Source organism: Phalaenopsis equestris, unplaced genomic scaffold (assembly GCF_001263595.1).
Source record: "Phalaenopsis equestris unplaced genomic scaffold, ASM126359v1 Scaffold000631, whole genome shotgun sequence".
Lineage (NCBI taxonomy): Eukaryota > Viridiplantae > Streptophyta > Magnoliopsida > Asparagales > Orchidaceae > Phalaenopsis > Phalaenopsis equestris.
The window spans coordinates 14,752-30,605 of NW_018165071.1; the positions used below are offsets into that span (position 1 = coordinate 14,752).

Consider the following 15,854-nt stretch of genomic DNA (forward strand, 5'->3'; position numbering starts at 1 on the left):
TTAAGTGTTGGACATGGAATTAATACCTTCCAAGATATCCAAATAAGACGTCGAGTAGTTGGAGAACCCATTTCCAACCAATGGATCATAACCAGTTGCATAAACAGTAGAAAATTGCTTAGAAATATGAAGGAATGTTAGAAAATAGCTGCGCTACCCTAGAACTGAGTGCCACCATGTTCTTCCTTGAGTACACATATTCTCTAAACTAGTTCAAACTAGGCGTCTTGACATCTCTCCTAGTGTACTCTTTTAAATCTTTTATCAACAAATTTATCAACATAATTAATCTCTAAAGAAACCCTCACACTTTAAAGAATGTCTTTGCCAAATCCTATCATTTGACCCACTAAAGGCCCCCAAGATCATCATTAATCATTCAATTTTGCCAATTTTGTTTGTTGGCATTTTTTAACTAACACCAACTCGTGTAGATTAAGAATCTCACATCTTTAAAGACATACTAGATGAATAATAGTATATAACATTAAGTGCAACATTTTGCCCGTAATTCAATTGCTTGATATTTTATAATACTAAAGTACTTAGTTTCATGAGATATAAAATATGTTTGGCATTCTTTGTGTTAGATTATTAATAAATAATAAAAAAATAAAATAAATTAATAATATGTCATGAATTAAGTGAAATAAAAATAATTCGAATGATTGAATTACATATAGCGAAAGAATAATAAAAAGTTACTTTAAAATTAGATAACTAAAATTTGTGTTTAATAATTAATTTTATTTAATGTTTTTAAAACATAATTTTTAATTTTTTTGCAATATAAAATAAAATATCTATTTTTAAATTTTTTTATTTATTTTTGTGAGAGGAATTAAATCCAAAATTTTGACATTCTATATTTTTCTTAACTAATATAGTTGCACATTTAAGCAAAAAATTAATTTATCTAATTATTATAGGATAATTAAATTTTATAATAATAAACAAATTATTTTCAACAGTATTTACGTTTTCAATAATTTTTATATTCTATATTTATGTCACATCATCTTTACGACATTGGTGTAGACGATGCCGGGCTGCCGGCCCATTCAACCGAGCAAATGTCGATTGGCACAATCTCCAACATTCCCGCATCATGAGTCCACTGGTCTCTTGATTGCTAAATCGCCGGGAGATAAAAAATCCGCTCGATTCGCTGAAGCGCGCCGAGGTAAGGTGCCATGATCTGATTTTCAGCTTGTAATTTTGCTTTGATTCTTCGTGAAGCGATGTCTTCCTTCTTGTTGCCGTTGTTAGATGATTAGTGCTGTCGGGCTGCCAAACTATGGTGGCTTTCGAAAACTTAATTTTAACTTACGTTTTCTTTATGGAATTAGACCCTCGGAGATGATCGATGTTGTTATCTGATTAGGTTGGGTGAACACTATTTTGTTATGGTGATTGAATCGATTGGTTTGAGGGTGATGTACAGAAACTTCTCGTTTTTTTTGGTCTGATAATTGATGAGAAGTTTATAAATATTACTGGAATTTCGATATTTAAGTGTGCAATTGGATTTCTTAATGTGCATGTGGCCGGTGGAATGATGGCCAGCTAATTAGTGCTGGGATGCTTTGAATAAATTTTGCTAGAATTTATGCTCTTTGTGAATTGGTTCATTCATCACCGGATCTAGATCTATCTGTGATGATGTTAGAACCCTGTTTGTAGAATGTGTGAGTGGCAAGATTGGGAGTAAGAGAAGTAAGAGAGAGAAGAAAAGAGATCTGACACAAGAAAAAATTATTCATTCATAGCTCAAAAGTTCAGAATAACATAGATGACTTGAATCTAACTCATTTGGCCTATTTTACTTGATTTTGAGTATTATAGAAAAATTTACACAAGAAGAATAAAAAAATAAATATATAATTTGATCGTTACAGACACAATAATTAAGATTCAGGAAAGTGCATGTGTATGAGTGACTTGACAAGTGTTTGAAGGTACCCTCAATTAAGTATGCTAAGCCATTAATTAAATTGTTGAGGGTGTGTTCATTGGATGGAATGGAGGGGCTTGTTGAGCTTTTTCTATAACTCAAGAAGGTTTCTTTTGGAATGGGCGAGTGATCCCAATATTTGGGCTAGTAGCTTGTAAATTAGGTTAAGTTGTTCTTAAGCTAAGTAGAGTGCTTTTGATCTAGGAGAGTTTCTTTGAATTGAGCCAGCTTCTTTGAGTTAGGTTAGGTATTTTGAATTCCAAGTGTTTTTGAGCTAGGTAAATACCTTTGAGTGAGGCAAAAGTTTTCTTATATTAGATGAGCAACATTTTTAGTTTTGCAAGCTTTTTCTTAGACCTTGCTCACGATCCTTTGATTTGCGCTAGTTCTTTAGTGTTGTCATCTTGAAATATACATTTTTGTGATACACTTAATTTTCAATCCTATTTCACCTTTGGATAGTCAATTGGAAAATGGATCAAGAGAATTAGGTGAGACATCTATTGACTTTTATGATCAATAAAACAGTGAAATGATAATTTTCACTCACTTAACTCTTGTCATTGGGAATAATGCTCTCATTTAATTTTTTGTAATGATGCTGTTATGAATTTTATGTAAGAAATTTTGGCCACGTATAAATGCTGGCGGAATTCCTTATTTTATAGCTACCTTTTATCTTCCTTTTTGATTATCAATATAATTTTTTTGCTTAGCACAAATGTTGAGTTAACTCCTCTCAAGATTGTAAACTTTGTCAATCACAAGTTACAATAAGTATCAAGAGTAGTACCTTCGAATATAAGATGTTGAATACGAGTCAACTGGCCTACCATAAAGAAAACTAAGAGATTAGTAAAAGGTGATTCGAGTAGGCCAGTGGTGGACATTAAGGAGGATATCAACAAACTCTCACTAGCTATGATTTTTTTCGTTGCCCTTAGTCGAGTGAGTGGCTCGGTGGTCTTGACTCAAGTAATAGTATTTTACAATAAATTGACTTAGCTTTTGTAATTAAATAAATTATTAATGTAGAGAATTTTTTTTCCTTTTTGTTTTGCTTTTTTTTTTCTTTCTGTGAATGCTGTGGACTCTAATGGGTTTCATTAAATATCTTTTCTATTTTTGTAATTTAATGTGTAGCTTCATATAATGCTCATGTTTTGATGTAATTTATAAATAGTGTCTTTGGAAAAGCTCGTAGTTATGCAATTATACGATATTGGGTTGTTCTTGTAATCAGTTAATACTAATGGAATGCCAGAGTTTCTTACTCTAAAATAATCTTTCTTTTATTTCTCTTTTCACTTAGTGTTGGTAAAGTTTTGGTGTAACTAAAAAATAATTAATTAAAATCTAACATCCTCAAAGGTGTGGTGGGCGTGGGATCTATGCCAATAATCAAAAGGGATCTACAAAAGATTACAAATTAGCAAACCAGAGAGACTTTAGTAAGCATGAAACACTATGATTTTGTAATTTCACAATAGCTAACAAAGTTGGAAGAATTGACTAGGAAGATGATACAAGGGATTACAGAGCAAATTTTAAAGGTAACTCCTAAGGTGCAGCTACTAAATGAATCATTTAATCCAATCATCCAAAGGTATCATTCCAGTGCTAGAGTTTTGCCTATCACTCTAGCTGATGATGAAATGTATTAACCCGTCAACAAAGAAGATTCATTTCCTTCAACTCACGAATTAGAGATGTTTTGCAAAGAGGAAGCCATAACTGACAAGTGCTTGCTATATGGAGATTGTTGAGGCTAAACCTCTTATGAAGTTTAAGATTACACATCATGATTTTCCCCCACAAAAAATAACCCAGTGGATCATGCCACCTATGTTGGATCTACTTCTTTTTTACTTGATATTAACGATACTTTGGAATGAAGGCTATCTTTTGTAACACTTAAGGAGTTGACTATCAAGTGATTTCATGCTTGTCCTTTGAGACTAATATATCATTTGTTGTGTTCAAGTGTTTGTTCATTATTCAATTTGTTAGTACCTAACAACCATTAATGATTTCACAAGCTTTACTGAAGATAGGGTAGAAGCTAGGCGAATCATTGACGAACTTCATCGCAAGGGCTAGAAGGAAATGTTGAAGTTGAATGATTTGGAGCCAATTATAACTTCCTTAACTGAAAGATCTGAAGGAAGGCCTTTTCGATATGCACTTGGACTGCAATAGATGAGAACTATGAGTGATTTGCTAGAACTTAAATAATGTTCATGCCTATGTAGAAGGGTATAATAGTGAGATGGTTGTGATGACATGAGATTTGCTAAGTTTTGAGTAGGAATGGAAATTTTTTTAACTTTTTAGGGACCCCATAAGGTAGACTAAAGTTTTGAAGGGAAGAATTCACACTTTTGTAATAGCATTACCTATATCCGCAACTTCCTTACTAAGAGAGGCTAGTTTAAAATTAAATTTGTGATGAGGATAGGAGAAAAAAGTCACTAGTTTACTTACTAATATTCAATTATTTTGCAGTTGCATGTTTTTATGGTTGAGCTTGTAGAGGCTATACATAACAAAGATTACATCAAATGACCTACTTTATTGAAGGTGGGTCCACATACGAAGGATTTAAGTGCATTTCATAGAGACCATGATTACTGCACGTGAATTGTAGACATCTTTCATACTTGGAGGAGCTTATCAAGCCAAGGAAGTTGAAGGAATTTACTTTGGCTTAACTAGGTAGAAGGTCAAGTAATACACTAATGGAAGAGGCCAGAATGAACCATCTCAATGCAAGCAATTCACTTAACCAGAGTTTTGCTTGCCATTCTCGGTGGTTCTAAAATATCTTTTAACTAGGAAGTGTCAAAAAACTTTAATTTGTACATAGAGCATGCTAAAAGATGTGGTATTAGTTACTTTATCTAGAATTGATAGATTGTTGAATGGTAATCCTTATAATAACAAAATTTTGATTATCACTCATTATGAACTATTAATTTGGCAATATATTGATCGACATGGGAGTTTTACAACTATAATTTTTAAAAATATCTAATAAAATTAAGATTGGATGTCTCGCCTATTGCAGAACTTGGGACCCTTATTTGGCATTTTAGGTGAAAGAGGAGGAAAAAAAAGAGTGACTATAGTGCTAGTTGTTTAGGTAGGAGAAAAAAAATATACAACAATGGTTCACTTCATCATATAGTTGATACCTGAACTACCTACAATACAATTTTGAGTTGTTTACTCTTGAATTACTTCCACGTATCATACTGTTGTAACGTTTACAACTTGTAGTCAGGTAGGGATGCATGCTGCGATGTCCCTTTTCAATTGAGGGTATGCCCTATGGAAAATGTCTAGGGGAAAATTATTAATCTTGAAATTTATTGAGGCTCTGGACTTAAAACTTCTAAGATAATAGAGGAAGTATTAGTCATTGAAAATCAAAATTTGTTTTTTCAAATAAGCACTTCTTTTAGGGGTTGGAATTAAAGTAGTGTTAAAAAGTGTAGCAAGAATCATGTTGGTCAATGTTGTACAATCTATGGCTATTCACAATTTTGGAAATGGATCTAATTAGCTTTTTTCTTACCATCAAATGGAAAGAGAATATTTATTGTTGTAATGATTGAGCACTTCATTGAGTGGATTGAAGCAATGAATTTAGCAAAATTCACTTAAAAAATTATCATTTATTTCATTTGAATAGATATCATTTATCAATTTGGGCTATTATTAGTAATTATTGTTGACAATTGGCCTCATCTTATAGATAATTAGCTCAAAGATTTTTGTTAAAATCAAGGAGTGTGGCTCAATTTGATTTCGTTCATCATCTAAAAATAAATACAACAACAAGTCTTTATCCCATTAAGCGGAGTCTGCTACACGATTCCTTTGTCTCCATTTCATCCTATTGCATGTCATATCATCCAAAAATAAATGTCCAAGTAAAATCTACCAATGACAAATTCTTATTCTTTTTAAAAAGAAGATTGATGGCGCCCAAGGCAAATGATTAAAAGTATTATAATTAAAACTTTGGGACTAAGAACGATATCATTTGCTACTAGACAGAGTTCTTTTTTATTATCACATGTTGTTAAAGCATTATTGCCAATCAGTACAATTTATATATTCGAGAATTGTTGTCATTTCAAATTTTGAAGACAGAGAGTTCGATGAAGAGAAATTTAGTTGAATGGTGATAAAACATTGTACCTAACTTACTTGAAGAATTAAGCATTCAATCGTTAATGAGATGGAAAGGGAAACTAAAAAAAGTCTAAATAATTTCCAATTTAAAGAATATAAATTTTATATTTGCATCTTAGTTTTTGATGTAAGTAGATGTTGTTGCCTGACAATTTGTACATAGCAAAAGTGGGTTTTATATGGGAGGGGTCGTACATCATTAAAGTGCATGTTGGCTCTGCATCAAATTGTATTCAAACTTATTTTGGAAAACGAAAAGTCTCAAGAATTTGGAGTGGAGATGATTTCACAATATTTTTATCATTAAATTTTAGTTCTACGTTTTATTATTGCTATTGAATTGTAATTTTCCTTGATGATTAATACTTGTTAATTACAATTATAAAAAATTTTAATGAATAAATTTGTCATCGGAAATCTGCATTGATAGGTGAATTCATCCTCATAGATGAGTATCATGAATGATAAACTTGGGGAACTTGTCCCAACAAATAAACATGGAGAACTCGCCGAGTTAGGCGAGTTTAATGAAACAAAAGAATGAGTTGAAAAGAAATAAACGGACATTGTGCAAGAAATAGATCCAAGTTAATTTAGGTTAAAATTGGCCAACTTAAAGTTTTTTTTTAAAATCTTAGGTCAATATTAGAAATACTATATTTTATTTGTTTACTCAGCTAATCAAAGAAGAAGAAATGACTTATTTAAGTTTGAAGTCAATAGAGATCTTTGCTTGAAAATAAATTGAAAAGCTACCAGAGCACCCCTTACAAGAGAGCTAGTGCTTCTAAGAAGAAGGATAATCTTTGCTTAATGAAGCCCCCTTTATTTCCTTTTTATTTGGGTTACCTTGTTATGAAAAAGATATCTAATAAACTATAAAATGAGTCCCAATAAGTTCATTACATCAAATTAAAGTTCAATTTTTTAGCAAAATTGTCAAGTGGACTGAAGACTTCTATTTTCAAATATTGTTTATAGGCATCAAAGCAATATTGCTTAGAATTAGGTTCAACAAAACTTGAAGCATTAGGTCAACTTTTCTTAAAATATTTATTTTTTTGGCATCCTAACCCTAGAAACTTTCATGTATTGTGATAAGAACCGCCTTGAGTGCAAAGTGAGCTTATTTTAGCAACGAGTTTAACTGGTTTCCTTTGTGATGATAAAATCTAATGAAAGATAAAAGCCCAAAAATGGCTATAATTTACTCCGGGAATATATTAAATGGATGATTGAGTAAAATTTCAAAAGAAAATTATTATTCAAAACAATCTATTACATATTGGGCCATCCGCTAAATATATTCATAATCTTATTTACCATCTAAGACTGATTATTTATTTATATTACTTATGGTCCGTTTGCATCACTTTTGTTTTTAATTTTAGTTTTTGCTTTTGTTTTTCAAAACATGTTTGGTTAGTATATTTTTAATGTATTCTTATTGTTTACTTTTTTAAAGCAAATCACCTTTTTTTTTTAAATAACTAAATGGTTTTAAAAATAATTATCACATTCAAACATATTTTTGTTCAATTCATAAACAAAATAAAACTAATAAATAATAAATAAATACAAAAGTGATTCCAAATGGTCTCTTAAGCTATTTTTATGCTTAATACCGTAATACTTGATTCAATAACAAATAATTAAGTGAAAAATATAAAGCTATTTTTTAAATTTCTATGTTTTTCTTACAAAAAGTAGGGAAAAGGAAAAAAGCAAGTTTTAAAAGTATTAAATATTCAAGTTGTACCCTTGTTGGCTGAACTTAAATCTTTAAATGTTATAATAGAAAAGATTTCTTAATTTTTGTATAAAGGTGATAGAATTTTCTTCTCTATCAATTTTTTCAAGCGGTAACAAATATCAAGTGCTATTAAACTAATCAAAGCTCAATGTATTCGATCAACATCATTAATATCTAAAAGAGTTTCTCAAAGGTCTTCAAGTTTTTTTTTTTTTGTTCTTTATGGTAAGGCTTTATGAGATTAAAATTCTCATTTCCAAACAATTTGTATATTTCCAACAATGCATCTAGATCAATTTAATTGAGATTGCATGGCTAATATCCTTTTCAAACAGTTCAGTTTTCAAATTTTCAATATTCTTCAGTGAAGTATGTCCTCCTTGTTATCTAAACTTGTTAAATTCACTAAGACATTGTCTAAAGTTTGATTTTTGAAGATTTAATGCTTTGCTTCTTTTAATTGTCGGCTAGAATAGCTAGTTAAGATATAATTATATTTCTAGACCAATGCATTTATCTTGATTATTGCTAGTTGAAAGTTGATTAACGACATCTCATCAAGCTTATTTTGAGTTTAAACCAAAAATATTGCAGAACGTAACTCATAAGTAGTTGAGAATTTCATATTTTGTCATCTCAAGTTCCACCGAGTAGTCATTAAAAGTCAAGTCTTGGTCCTTGCGCCATTGGAACACCTTTTTCTTCGAACTTTCTTGTTGAACTCGTGTTTTTGTTTTTGGAGACTCAGTGACTTCCTCTTCTTTTACATAACTACTTTCTTCGTTTTCTTTTCTAAGCTTAGTCTTTAGCTAAATCTTATCAATCATAATCCTACAAAGAGGATGAGTTTTTCTCAACCTAATGATTTTAATAGATGCAATATGAACTAAAGAAGATTTTGGAGCTAAAGTTGAGCTATAGTAGCAGTGGCAGTAGCAATTGTAGAAGTAATACAAAATGAATGGTTCATGAATTATTAACCTCATAAGTTGTATAAGGAACATGTGAAGTCTCTACTTGAATTAGCAATTGGGGATGTGAGCTCACCTTTGATGGTAGACTAATTGATGTCGTTTGATTGTGATTTCATCACCATGATGCAGAGATGTTCTCTATATCAAAATTTAATTTCTCTTAAAAAATGACAATCGACGTTTCAACACTTTCTTTATTAGAAATTTCTTTCATTTCTTTTTTACTACTCTCTTTGAAAATCTTAAAATTTTTGGATTAGCTTAAACTAGATATGTGTTGGCGCTTACTGATAAAAAATGTATAAAAATAAAGGACAAGTTGTAGAATACAAAAAAAAAAAAAAAGAAACTTTGCCAAAATATACATGATAATGAGAAAAATACTTTTGATGATTTGTGTGTCGAGATAACTATGAATCTTTAAACCAATTTGCTTTAACCGTAAAAAGTTTACATATTCATTCAGTCAAGTTCGGTATGCTAAGATTCTCAAGCTTCATCTTAACCAATCATTGTTTAAAAATATTTGAAAAAACAAAATTTTGCTTTCCAATTTTCAATCATATTTTCTAGCCCCAATATTCTAATTTGATTAGATGATAACCATATGTTTCCATCCTTAACCACCTTAATAGTGAAAAGATGTCGAACAAAAAGTGATGTTTCTTGCAATTTTCATTTCTTACTACTGCATATTAAAGGAAATTATGTTGGCTAAAAATTTGGCATAATTTGTGTTAGGATAACTTCACAAATATATATAATATCAATTAATTTTTAGCATATGGGAAACTACAATCAATTCTAAATTGCTCTTATAGTAACATAACCCATTTTCAATAAGTGTATTTAGAAATTCTCTACCTTTTGAAACTTAAATTAAATGATTTTTCAATGACATGGATCATTTGGAGAACTTTGCTTATGCGAGCGATTCGCTTAAGAAGAATGCCAGTACTCACATTCATGGAATAATTTATTAGCTCTTCACCGCATTAACCATTAGAAAAGCCAAGAACTTGGGTAAAGGAGGAACTAGAGAGAGAAAATCTCAAATTCGAGAGAGAAGCATAATAAGCATAAAGTTTATGGAGCTTAGGACTGTATAATAAAATAGAGATGTAACACTTCAAGAAATGTTTGGCAAGACCATTTTAGGTATTTCCTTATTTTTGAAGTAACATCACTTTTAATATTTTCTTAGGACTCGACATCATTATCAACTATTATTGGAAAATAAATAAAACAAGAGAGGCTAAGCAAAATTTTTTTTGCATTCCATTTTAAAAGTGCAAGCCATTATTATATTAAGGGTTACTTGAAATTTGCCCTTTCAAAATTTTTTGAAAAATAAGATTAAAAAAACTTAAAATCCGGATAAAAAATAATGTTGACAAAAACATGCTTGTTTTGTATGAGTTGCTGCAGAATGACTTATCATCAGAATGAAATTGTCTTGACTTTCAAGACTCTTAAGAATTTGCATCTTAGAAGAACTTCAATCTTCTAATCTTCAAAGTCTTAGTGAATATTGACAATTTCATCAAAATCATTGTTGGGTTGACTTTTGAGAACACCTTTCTCAAATAATTTTTCATTTGTTAGCTGTTACCTTCATAAGAGTGAGATCTTTGAACTCAACCCTTTCCAACTCGTTTTGATTTTTAAATGAATTTAAGGACGATCTGAAATAATATCTCCAGTCAATTTTTTTTATTTCTTCTTTATAATGGCTATTCTAGTCAAGCCTCTTGGTAAGATTCGTATAGAACTATGAGCTTCATGAGAAATTTTTTATAGCTTTGATGAGATTGTTTTTTCTTTCGGTGACTTACTCAATTACTCTCCTTTCATCAACATGGTCTTGCATAACTTGAGGAATTCAAAGAGCCATCTTTGGGACAATTTCATCATGTCTTATTATATATTATGACGAAATAACATGTTCAGTATCTATCAACCTCATTTCTCGATAGAGTGAATTTGGAAGTAGAAAATTCTCTAACAATGTTAGTAAGAGAGTCTTCAAATTATTGTATTATAACATTAATTAATGCTTTTTGAGATGTACTTGCAGCAGTCACTCCATGATCACCTCCGATTCTCAAATTGTTCCTTTTGTTACGACCCAACCCGGTGTTTAGAATTAAATGAGGCGGGAACAATAATCGAACAATATTAATATCTAACTATCCACATTTTGAAAACTTCTAATACATATAAAAGAGCCACTAATCCACAAGTGTAATAAAATCTAAAACATCAAAAAACAATAACATCCTAAAATAACTTTTCAATCCAGTATTGAACAACAAATAAAAAATTGACAAAAGTAGTAAAGAAAACTATCATCCAGAAAAAAATACCTAGCATCAATGCTTCTTCTCTGGTAAACATAGTCTCTTCTATGAGACATATCAACCTAAAACTTTCCTTCCCCTGAAGGAAAATATTTAACTTTAACTTTAAGTAAAATTTAGTGGGCAATTATAATCTAAAAATGCATTAAATTTTTATGCTATGCTATACATGAATGACCAAAATAAAATGCAATGAATTTCATTAAAACTTTAAATTATTCCTTCCCGTTCCACTTTTTGTATTTGTCATTTTTAATTTCTTTAATAATCATCACAGGATTACAGTTATACCTGGAAGTATCATCTAAAATGTGCCCTATGACACTCTCAAAATGTGTTTGAATACACCTTAAAAAATGTGTCCGAAGCTACCCTCAAATTTACTCACGAAGGTGCACCTATACCATTTTCTTTAACGCGTACGGGTATATTGCGTCCTCCACGATTACCATCTTGGGGTAATCCTGTATGACAACTATTTAAATTTCATTTCATTTAAATGAGATCCTTTTAAATATATAAAATATTTTTTTCCCTTTCCCCATTCATTTTCTTTCATTCTTAAGCTACAACGTGTATACAAACATAATATAATTGGTTGAAGCATTAAAGAAATTCTATATTTAATAAACTTTAAATTCAATACATATAAGAAATAATTACTCATCTTGACTTAGAAGACCTCTGAAAAAGTTTATTACTTCCTAGCATCTAAACCAATAAAATGTGCATATTCTTATAAGAATTTCATTTTATTAGAAAAACTTAAATAACTTTAGCTTATTTAAAGATGTAAGAATGATTAAAAATGCTAACCTCTGCTGAACTTAAAGTTTTTAGTCTTCCTTAAAATTTTAGAATTTATCAGCCTTCTCTACCCTTCTGATCACATAAAAAAATATTAATTTAAATAACTATACTATTTATTCTAATAACAATATACCATTAATATTTATCTTATAAGTTGCTCAGATCGATCCTCCCACTAACTCGTACGCTCCTCCAACTTCTTCGAATTTGAAATTATTAATTATTATTCTTGATTTTTAAATAAAACTACCCATAAATATTGTTATTAATCACCCTCACACATAAATTTTATTTATATAGTAACATATTAATTAACTGTAACATATTAATTAACTTATTAACTTATAAAATTGAACATACCTTATAAGTTTCGGTCGTGCTTTGCTCTAATTCAAGCTCGAGCTCAGCAATCGTAGAGGGAGCCTTCTCATCTTCTTCTCCCTCGCGTAAGCAATGCCGCTACCCTTTTCTTCTTCACATGGTTCGATGCAGACAACACTGCACGACTCAACGTAGACAACACTATGCTCTCTTCCTCTTCCTCTTCCTCTGTGCGAGTCCAATGTCGAAGTCTCCCTCTTCCCCTTCTGCTTTGTACGGTGGCAGTGCTTGAAACCGTGACCTCTTTCCTTAACCGGCCGTTTAGGGCTTGAGGTAGATAGCACGCGCGCAAAATTTCTCTTCCTCTGCACGCAAGCCACACGATCTTCTTCCTCCTTTTACTAAGGTTTGACGTAAAATAGGTAAGAGACAATCTCTACTCCTTTTATCTCTTCCCTCGCACAGGTCGACATAGCACCCGCTACTTCCTTCAATTACTCCTCTTCTCTATGACTTCTTTTTTATTCGGCTAGGGTATAACCTCCTTTCTTGATCTTTCCCATTTTCTCTTGCTCGTTCTCTACATTGGTTTGAATGAGGAGTAATACGACTCTTAAGTCTTAACTGAAAGGGTGCTTATCCTTCGTGTCTATTCAATTAACTATTATTATTATTATTATTATTATTATTACTACTACTATTATTGTTGTTGTTGTTGTTGTTTTTTGTTTTATTTATTTATTATTATTTTTTTTAACTTGCTGTTATTACAATCTCCCCTCATAAAATTTCTTCGTCGAAATTTGAAAATAAACATGAAAGTAAACATACCTCAAGAGAAAAGTTGAGGATATCTTTCTTGCATCTCGAAGACCTCTCAAGTAGCATTATTTTCCGATCCGTACTTCTATAAAATCATCACGAATGGAATCTCTCTATTCCAAATTCTTCACATCATAATCCAGAATCTTTTCAGGCTCTATAACATAAGTAAGTTTAGGCGAATATCAACTTAATCTGCTATCTCCCTACTTGCTTCATTTATAATATTCTTTTTCAATAAAGAAAATGTGGAAAATATTATGTACTCCCTGCATATGTGCTGGTAAAGCCAATTTGTAAGCCACATTCTCAATCTTCTCCACAATCCCAAAAAGACCGACAAATCTTGGGCTCAATTTTCCTGTCTTGCGAAATCATTATACATCTTTCAATGAGCTGACCTTGATAAAAACAAACTTTCCACTTCAAACTTAATAGGTCAATGCTTGACATCATAATATTTTCTCTATCTTTCTTGTACTATCCTCAGTTTGTCTCTGATCAGTCCAATCTTCTCTGTAGCATCATCAATCAAATCAGCTTCAATGATCTTTCATTCACCTGTTTCAACCCAACATAGTGATGGCCCGCACTTCCTTCTATACAACGCTTCATATAAATTCATCCCAATGCTAGCCTGGTAACTGTTATTATAAGCAAAATCTATTAAAGGTATATGTGATTCCATTCTCCACCAAAGTTAAGAACACATAATCTTAGTAGATCCTCCAACTTCTGAATAGTCCTCTCTGACTGGCCATCTATCTAAGCGTGAAATGTTGTACTGAAAGTCAGTTGAGCGCCCAAAGCTTCTTAAATCTTTTTCCATAATCTGGAAATAAACATGTTATCTCTATCAGAGAAAATAGACTTCGATACTCCATGCAACCTCACGATTTGATCTACATATAATTTGGCTACCTTTTTAACTGAATTTGTCTGTCTAATAGGCACGAATTGGCAAACTTAGTCAGTCCATTGAACATTTCCTATATAACATCTCGAACTTGATGAAATCTAGGCAGACCAATCACAAAATCTATCGCAATCTCCGTTCATTTCCACTTTGGAATTTGTAAAGGCTACAACTGGCCTCCAGGACGCTGATGTTCGGTCTTCACTAGCTGACATGAAGGACACTTGGCCACAAATTTTATCACACTTATCTTTAATCCTGGCCACCAAAATGCTTGTTTGAGTTCTTGATATATTTTATTGCTCCCTGGGTGAATAACATATCTAGATAAATGTGCTTCCTCCAGAATTTATTTCCTCAGGTCTTCAACATATGGAACATAAACTCTGCCTTTATACCTCAATAAACCATCCTAATCTAGCACATATCTCTCCAAATTGCCTGCCTGAATCTGCTCTGGAATTTTCTAAATACTACTATCTCTGACTAAAGAATCTTCAATTTTGCTTTTTAGAGTGTCGCATCGTCAACTTATATAAATGAGCCATACTATCATCACCATAATCAACTGTAGTCAGCTGCAATATCTCTAGATCTTTAGTAAACTGCTCCTGCTAAGTAAATAAACAATCAAATTACCAGAAGTTTTTTTTACTCAACGCATCAACAACAACATTTGCCTTCCCTGGAGGATATTATATCTAAATCATAATTTTTTAAAAATTTTAGCCATCTCCTCTGTCTTAGATTCAACTCTTTTTGAGTGAAAATATATTTCAAACGCTGGTGGTCAATGAAAACTTTACATCTAACTCCATACAAATAATGCCTCCAGACCTTGAGTGCAAAAACAACTGCAGTGATCCCTGGATACTGCTAATATGCAAAGTACAACAATAATTCAGATTATATTTCACTTATATTTCCTTTGCAACAAAACAAAAAATTTGATCCTGAAGAAAAATAAGAATTTAAATTTTAATTTATATATATTCGGATACTACACAAGTATACGTATCATTATCAAGTAATATAGAACTTTTTGATTAAGATCTGAATATCGAACCCACATGGAGAATACACAATATGCACTATTGAACAACAAACTTTTTATTTTTAATAAAAAAATAATTATCTAAACTAAAAATGATTTTTGTAGTAATGAAAATTTAAATATTTTTGGTATTTTCAATATTTTGATAGAACAATAACAATTTAAAAAGATAACTAGAATTTTTGTAGAAGAAATCTTTCTTATTGCTATGAATCAGTAATAATTATAGACATTATGCTGTGGAAGTATGCAAATTGTGTTGTGCCAAATAGGAACAATAATATTATTTATCCTTACTAGAGATACTATAAAGAACACTGACTAATTTAAAGTTTGAATAGTTTTGAAGACCGGCTAGGCAGAGAATATACTAGCTCTCACTCTAGAGTTCTCTCGATTCCCTCCACCTGGGTGCTAACATTCTCGTATTAGAACCTAAAACAATAAATCAAGTCGGGGGCTTTAATTTGTCACTTTAAAGTCCTCTAACTCTACACTCTTCAATGAATATTTCCCTATTTATTTGTACTCAATCATATAAACTACATTCTCATTCATACAACCTCATGTGATTCTTTCCAATTGTTGACTGAGATAATACCAGCCCGGTTCTTACATGTTCTCACAACAAATTTTAACATCTGGATTGGCCAAATCAAGAAGTAAATGAAGTGCATGGATTTAAATCAT

General features: G+C 31.2%; 1 protein-coding gene across 2 annotated transcripts in view; it reads left to right on the forward strand.

Moving 5' to 3' along the window:
• Positions 1-1,025: 1,025 nt before the first annotated feature.
• Positions 1,026-15,854, forward strand: part of LOC110030013 (putative 4-hydroxy-4-methyl-2-oxoglutarate aldolase 1) — a 34,630-nt gene continuing 19,801 nt past the window's right edge. Inside the window, exon 1 of one of the 2 annotated variants that reach the window (XM_020732548.1) lies at positions 1,026-1,188. The gene's annotated coding sequence lies outside the window, so the exon portion shown is untranslated. The remainder of the gene's footprint in view (positions 1,189-15,854) is intronic. The other variant, XM_020732547.1, reaches the window with a different exon arrangement.